At 42.2% G+C, this 8,008-nt stretch overlaps 1 long non-coding RNA gene across 1 annotated transcript; it reads left to right on the forward strand.

Moving 5' to 3' along the window:
* The first annotated feature begins 521 nt into the window (after positions 1–521).
* LOC127005005 (uncharacterized) lies at positions 522–1,233 on the forward strand. The gene is made up of 2 exons (XR_007758206.1): positions 522–754; positions 846–1,233. It is a non-coding gene; the product is annotated as an uncharacterized LOC127005005 (long non-coding RNA).
* Positions 1,234–8,008: the final 6,775 nt, after the last annotated feature.

Consider the following 8,008-nt stretch of genomic DNA (forward strand, 5'->3'; position numbering starts at 1 on the left):
GAAGAAGAAGAAGGAGGAATGAAAAAGAGAAGAAAAGTAGGGAATTCTGCACCCAAAACAGTTCTTAATATTGCTTCTTCTTTTCTGGGGGGATTTGAAAGTCCCATAAGGAATATTGTATAAGTAAGAATGCGTAAGAAATGTAATAAAAAAAGTTGTTAAAGAAAAAGTGTAAGGCGAGTTAAGAAAAGTAGAAAAATATATAGTAAGGAAATAGGAATAAAATAAAATAAATGAAAGTAAGTAAAAAAAAATGTAAAAATGAGTGTTAAGGCGAGTTAGGAAAAGTAGGAAAATATATAGTAAGGAAATAGGAAGAAAATAAAATAAATGAAAGTAAGTAAAAAAAAATGTAAAAATGAGTGTTAAGGCGAGTTAGGAAAAGTAGGAAAAATTATAGTAAGGAAATAGGAAGAAAAAAAATGAAAGTAAGTAAAAAAAAAATGTTAAAATGAGTGTTAAGGCGAGTTAGGAAAAGTAGGAAAAATTATAGTAAGGAAATAGGAAGAAAATAAAATAAATGAAAGTAAGTAAAAAAAAATGTAAAAATGAGTGTTAAGGAGAGTTAGGAAAAGTAGGAAAAATTATAGTAAGGAAATAGGAATAAAATAAAATAAATGAAAGTAAGTAAAAAAAATGTAAAAATGAGTGTTAAGGAGAGTTAGGAAAAGTAGGAAAAATTATAGTAAGGAAATAGGAAGAAAAAAAATGAAAGTAAGTCTAAAAAAGATGTTAAAATGAGTGTTAAGGCGAGGTAGGAAAAGTAGGAAAATATATAGTAAGGAAATAGGAAGAAAAAAAAGAAAGTAAATCTAAGAAAGGTGTTAAAATGAGTGCAAGGCGAGTTAGGGAAAGTAGGAAAATATATAGTAAGGAAATAGAAAGAAGAGAAAATAAAAGGAAAGGAAAAGTCTTGGGTTAGGAAAAGATAAAAGGAAAAATTGTCTTGGGATAGAGAAGTAAAAAAAAGAATAAAGTAAAAAGTGTTGGGTTAGGAAAAGATAAAAGGAAAAACTGTCTTGGGATAGAAAAGTAAAAAAATATATAAAGTAAAAAATCTTGGGTTAGGAAAATATAACAGCAAAAATATGTCGAGATGGAAAAAGTAAAAAGTAAAGTAAAAAAAAAGTCTCGGGTTAGAACATAAGATCCTAAGGAGTCTGCAAGAGGCCGGGTGGTTCTATGTAAGGCAGCTCCTGTGAACCTAACCCCACCTGACCTCACTATCCATGAGTTTATCTAATCTTTTTTCTGAGCGTGACTATTGTATTGGCACTCACAACATGACTGCCCAGCCTGTTCCTTTCATCCCCACTCTATTAGTAAAACAATTCTTGCCTATGTCCTTGTTGATTCTGAATTTATTAAACTTGAACCCATTACCACATGTCCTACCCGGTTCTCTTACCATCAAAACTTTATTAATATCACCCTTATTAAAGCCCTTCATCCATTTATAAGCTTCGATCAAGTCTCCTCGCACCCATCGCCTTCCTAGAGAATGCGAGTTTAATTGTTCGTCTTTCCTCATATGGCAAGTTTCTTAACCCGTGAATCATCTTTGTCATCCTTAAAACAAGTAGGTATGTCTTGATTTAGAAAAAGAAAGTAAAGAAAATAACTCGGATTAGGAAATGAAAGCAGAAAAAAAAATATATGTGAGTTAGGAATAAGTAAAATAATATTGATGAATAAAAACATGAATCAATCATCACAATCACTGAATGACAGACAGATACAAAGCTAACCAGGAAAAAGAAAAAAAAGATGAAAGATTGAAGAAGCTGACAAACTCTTGCATAACAAAATGGGACAAGACAGGGGTGAAGGAGGGAAGATGAAGATGGACAGAACATGGATGAGATAGCTAAACAGATAGACAGAAAGAGAGAGAGAGGGGAGGAGGGAGGAAGGGAGAAGAATTAAGGGAGATAGACAGGAGGGAGGAAGGTAAGGAAGAAGGTAACGGAGAGAGTTTAAAGAGACAACCAATGGAGGAGACGGTGAGGTAGGTAAGGAGGAGGAGAGAAGGAGGAAAGGAGGGAGGGAGGGAGAGAGGGAGGGAGAATGTAAACAGGGAAGGAGAAAACCAGATGGGCAGGAAGAGAGAGAGAGGAAGGCGTGGGAGAGAGGGAGAGTTGGCCTTGGATTCGGACAAGCACCCTAATTCTCCCCCCCCCATACCCCTCCCCCCATACCCCCATCCCCTATCAAGGATTCAGAGAGAGAGAGAGAATAGGTGGAAAAAGGAGAGAAAAAAGAGGATAAGAGGTGAGAGAGAGAGAGCAACTATTTACATACCCATATTGTGTTTGTTTTGGTTTTGCTTATTTTATTGTTGTTTGTCTGTCTGTAGTCTCTCTCTCTCTCTCTCTCTCTCTCTCTCTCTCTCTCTCTCTCTCTCTCTCTCTCTTTAATCGGTCAGTGCTTCGTGTGTGTGTGTGTGTGTTCCTGTTATCCCTCTTTTTCTTCATTAATTTATTGCTTTCTATATATCTTATCATGGCTTCACTCTCTCTCTCTCTCTCTCTCTCTCTCTCTCTCTCTCTCTCTCTCTCTCTCTCTCTCTCTCTCTCTCTCTCTCTCTCTCTCTCTCTCTCTCTCTCTCTCTTCTTTTTAATCTTGTTCTTGGTTTCCTGCAACTTGTTATTCTGCTTAGCCTCCTCCTCCTCCTCCTCCTCCTCCTCCTCCTCCTCCTCCTCCTCCTTCTTCATCATTCATGCTTTCTCTTCCTTTTCTCTTTTTCAGTCTCGTTCTTGTTTTCCTCAACCTGTCTTGCCACATTTTTTCCTCCTCCTCCTCCTCCTCTTCCTCCTCCTCCTCCTCCTCTTCCTCCTCCTCCTCTTTGTTGTCTTCCCACATGTTTTCTAACTTCCCTCAATGCATTCTCTCTCTCTCTCTCTCTCTCTCTCTCTCTCTCTCTCTCTCTCTCTCTCTGACTGATCGCTTCCCTGCCAATTTTCTCTCTCTCTCTCCCTCTTTCAATCCTTCTTTTCTTCTCTCTCCTCCATCACCTCCACCTCCTCTTTCTTCACTTCTTTTATCTCCTCCTTTGTTTCCTCTTCCCCTTCTTTATCTTCTCTTTCTCTTTTTCTTCTTTCTTTTTTTCTTCCTCCTTTCCCTGTGTTTTTCTTTCCTCAACATTTTCATTCTTCACCTCACCCTTCTTTCTTTCTTTCTTTCTTTCTTTCTTTCTTACTTTCTTTCCCCTCTTTTTCCACCCTAATGCCTCTCCTTTATCTTATTGCTCTTTCTTCTTCTTTTCCTTCTTTCCTCTCCTTCCTTCTCTCCTTCCTTGTCCCTTTCCCTCTTTCTCTGCTATTCCCTTCCTTCTTCTCTTTCTTTCTCCAATTCTTTCTTTCTTCTTTCTTACTTTCTTTCCCCTCTTTTTCCACCCTAATTACTCTCCTTTATCTTATTGCCTTCTTCTTCTTTTCCTTCTTTCCTCTCATTCCTTCTCTCCCTCCTTTTCCCTCTTTCTCTGCCTTTCCTCTCCTTCTTTTCTTATCCATTCCTCTTTCTTCTTTTCCTTCTTCCCCTCCTTCCTTCTCTCTCTCCTTATCTCTTCCCCTCTTTTCCTATCTGTCCCTTCCTTCTCTTCTAATCCATTGCTCGTTTCTCTTCTTTTCCTTCTTCCTCTCCTTCCTTCTCTCTCCTTATTTCTATCCCTCTTTTCCTATCTGTCCCTTCCTTCTCTTCTAATCCATTGCTCATTCTTCTTTTTTTTCCTTTTTTCCTTTCTTTCCTTCTCTCCCTCCTTATCCCTTTCCCTCTTTCCTTATCTTACCCTTCCTTCTCTTCTTATCCATGAGAGAGAGAGAAAAAAAAGGTAGTAGGAAGTCATTTCAGGGGTTATAGGGTCTCTCTCTCTCTCTCTCTCTCTCTCTCTCTCTCTCTCTCTCTCTCTCTCTCTCTCTCTCTCTCTGAACTCAAAAAATTTAATATGCATCCGTAAAATACAAAATAACACGTTTTATTCTGCTTCGAACACAACGATAATTATATGAAACAGTTGAAGTGAAGCAGTGAAGCGTTCCGAAGCGTGAAGTGAAATGGGGGGTGGGGGGGGAAGGGGGGAAGGGGGGATATACTTCGCCAAACGGAACACACACACACACACACACACACACACACACACAGTAAAAAGTTGTTACATAAAATTTCTAAACTTAAAACAATTTGCCGTCTGTGTGCGTGTGTGTGTGTGTGTGTGTGTGTGTGTGTGTGTGTGTGTGTGTGAGAGTTTTTTCCTCGATATTTGCACAAAAGATTTTTCTCTCCCTCTTTCCTTCCTTCATTCCTTCCTTACCTCTTTACCTCTTCTCTCCCTCTCTCCTCCCTCTCCCTCCCTCCTTCCCTCCCTCCCTCTCCTCCTACCTGCCAACTGCATAGCGACATCTGTTTCCCTCCCTCCCCTCCTCCCTTCTCTCCTCCTCCCCCTCCTCCTCCTCCTCCTCCTCCTTCCTCTTCAATATATTTCACATCCCAGTAACACCTGTCTTCTCCCTCTCTCTCTCTCTCCCCCCTCTCTCTCTCTCTCTCTCTCTCTCTCTCTCTCTCTCTCTCTCTCTCTCTCTCCCCCTCCTTCCTCTTTCCTCCATCTCTTCATCCCTTCCTTTTTTATCTTTTTTTCGCGTCCCAACTCAATCTCGCCCATCTGAGAGAGAGAGAGAGAGATTGGTTAGTTGGATGAAGGGAAGGAAAAAGAGGAAGAAAGGAAATGTCACATACAAATTGTAACATGCTCTCTCTCTCTCTCTCTCTCTCTCTCTCTCTCTCTCTCTCTCTCTCTCTCTCTCTCTCTCTCTCTCTCTTTCTAAATAGGTAAAGAAAATGGAATAGGTTAAGATATTTTTAGCTTTTCTTTAGTGGTGGTGGTGGTGATGGCGGTGATGATTGTGGTGATGGTGGTGATGGTGGTGATGGTGGTGAACTCATAACCTCGTGCGGAGCCTAATTTGTGGGTTGGTGGTGGTGGTGATGATGGTGGTGGTGGTGGTGGTGGGGAAGGTGATGAAAGGAGAGGAAATGGCATGGAAGGGAAAGGAAAAGAAGGGAAGGAAAGTGAAGGAAAGTGAAAGAGAAGGAAAGGGAAGCGAAGGGTTAAGAAAGGAAGGGAAGGGAAGGAGAGGGAAGAGAAGGGAAGGGAAACGAAAAGAAGGGAAGAGAAGGATAGGGAACGGAAGTGGAGAAGGGAAGAACAAAAAGGGTTAGAAAAGGAAGAGAAGGGAAAGGAAGAGAAAGGGAAGGGAAGGGAAACGAAGAGAAGGGAAGAGAAGGATAGGGAACGGAAATTAAGTGAAGAAGAGGGAAGGATAAGAAAATGAAGGGAAGGGAAAAGAAGAGAGGCACATAGGATAAAGGGAGGAGGAAAGGGGAAAAAGATGGAAGGAAGAGAGGAGGAAAAGAAAGATGGAGAGAAGATAGGAAGGATTAGACGAATGGAGGGAAGATGGAAGAGAGAGGGGAGAGAGAGGGAGAGAGAGGAGAATAGGGAGGGAGGGAGAGAGAGAAGTATAGAGATGGAAGAGGGGAATGAAAGATTTAGAGAGAGAGAGAGAGAGAGAGAGAGAACACCAGTCAGTCGGAGGCAGCACCACAGCTCTGGTGGTGCAGCGATGCCGGACGACTCACTACCAGAGGCAGTTTATAAACACTTACGTGCATATATGGAACCGTCTCCTTGCGTCCGGTCAGCTGCCTCAGCAGTTCACACACCGGCAACAATATAAACTGTTTGTGAACCAGTGGCTGAACAATTTGTGAACAGGTTAGGCTTTAAGATAGGGGATACCAACTATGTTCCCTTTAGCCTACAAACTAGTGCCGCCATATAATGTAATGTTATAGGTACTAGGCCCTGATGTAACCAAGTGTCTGTGTAAATAAAAAAAAAAAAAAAAAAAAAAGAGAGAGAGAGAGAGATTCCTTTTAATTTGTTTCATCGGTTTTATTTTTTTATCTACTCTATTTTTATTTACTTTCTCTTAAAAAAAAACTTTCACTCTTGTCATTTAATTAAGAGAGTACAACAGGTAAATCTCCTCCTCCTCCTCCTCCCTTTTTGCTCTCTTCCCTTACCTGTGTGATTAATTGGATCTCTCTCTCTCTCTCTCTCTCTCTCTCTCTCTCTCTCTCTCTCTCTCTCTCTCTCTCTCTCTCTCTCTCTCTCTCACGGATGCATAATCTATCCATCACACACGCACACACACACACACACACACACACGTCACACTCCCTCACATCATTGATCAAGAGAGAGAGAGAGAGAGAGAGAGAGAGAGAGAGAGAGAGAGAATAGGGGATATGGGAGGAAAGGCCACGTGGTTCTCTCTCTCTCTCTCTCTCTCTCTCTCTCTCTCACCTTTTACCTCCGATAGGGAAGAAAAGAGGGAGGGAAGGGGAAGGGAAGGAATGGATTGAGCGGAAGAGGTGTCTCCATTCATCCTCTCCTCTTCCTCCTCCTCCTCTCCTCTTCCTCCTCCTCCTCCTCCTCCTCCTCCTCTTCACGCCTTTCTTCCCGTCACACACCTCAGCTTTCCTCCCTTTTCTCTCCACCCTTGAAGTATTGCCTCCCTCTCCCTTCCTTCCTCTCCCTTCTTCCTCTCCCTCAATTTCCCCCTTTTTTTCTCTCTCCTTCGCCATATGTCCACTAAAGCCCCTCCCTCCTTTCTCTCTCCCTCCCTTTCTTCCCTTCTTCCTTCCTTCCTTCCTCCTACACTTCCCTCCCTTCCTCCTTCTTCCTTCTTTCTCTCTTTCTTATCTTTTTCTTCTTCCTATCTTCGCTAAATTGTCTTATGTAAAATTTCCTTTCTTCTTCTTCTTCTTCTTCTTCTTCTTCTTCTTCTTCTTCTTCTTCTTTTTTCTCGCTCTTGTTTTTCTTCTTTTTTTAGCTCTTGTTCGTCTTCTCCTTCTCTTCTTCCTCTTCCTCTTTTTTACCTTCCTTTTCCTTCCCTTCCTTTCATCTCTTCCTTCCTTCCCTCCTCCCTTCCTTCTCCCTCCTCCTCCCTTCCCTCACACCTCCTTTGCTTCCTTTCTGTCTTGCATCGCTCCTCCTCCTTCTCCTCCTCCTCCTCCTCCTCTTGCTCCTCCTCCTCATCAGTCCCTCCCTCCCTCTCTCTTCCTTCCAGTTTTCCTTTCCTCCCTTCAACTCTTCCCTCAATCCATGCATATTGATACTTCTGAAATCCTCCTCCTCCTCCTCCTCCTCCTCCTCTTTCAACCATGTCTTCCTTCATATTCTCCTCTTTCATCCTGTATTTTTTAATCCACTCATGCCTCCTCCTCCTCCTCCTTCTCCTCCTCCTCCTCTTCCTCCCCCTCTTCCTCCTCCTCCTCCTCCTTTTAAGAAGATGTGCCGTATTGCCCTTGAGCGCCAGCCAAGATGGAGGAGGAGGAGGAGGAGAAGTAGGAGGAGGAGGCGGAGGCGGACAGGAAGAAGAGGAGGAAAGGAAGGAGGAGGAAGATAAGCGTAGATAGAGGGGTCAAGGTGGACGAGAAGAAGAAGAAGAAGAAGAAGAAGAAGAAGAAAGGGAAAGAAGAGGATGGGAGATAAGAAACTGTGGAGAGAAGAATCGATGAAGGAGAGACCAGAAAGGAAGAAGAGGAGGAGGAGGAGGAGGAGGAGGAGGATGTAATTGATCGGAGGAGGAGGAAGAGGAGGAGGAGAGAAATGTGAGTCGGAAGAAAGGGAAGAAAGTGATTGAGTGAGTCTTGATTGGAGAGAAGAGGAGGAAAAAGGAGGAACCGGAGAAAAAACGAAGAAGAAAAAGAAGAGGAAGAGGAGGAGGACGAAGAGGAGGTGGTGTTGGTGGAGGAGGAGGAGAAGGAGGAAGAAGAAGAAGAAAAAGAAAAAGAAAAAGTAGAAGAAGAAGAAGAAGATTAAGCATAAAATAAAAGATGAAAATTGTTTGAAAAAATGAAAGAAAGAATAGAAAGTAGAGAAAAAGGAGGAAGAGGAGGAGGAGGAAGAGAAGAAGAAGAAGAGGAGGAGGAGAAGGACGAAGAA

The sequence above is a fragment of the Eriocheir sinensis genome, chromosome 29, assembly GCF_024679095.1.
Source record: "Eriocheir sinensis breed Jianghai 21 chromosome 29, ASM2467909v1, whole genome shotgun sequence".
Classification (NCBI taxonomy): Eukaryota; Metazoa; Arthropoda; class Malacostraca; order Decapoda; family Varunidae; genus Eriocheir; species Eriocheir sinensis.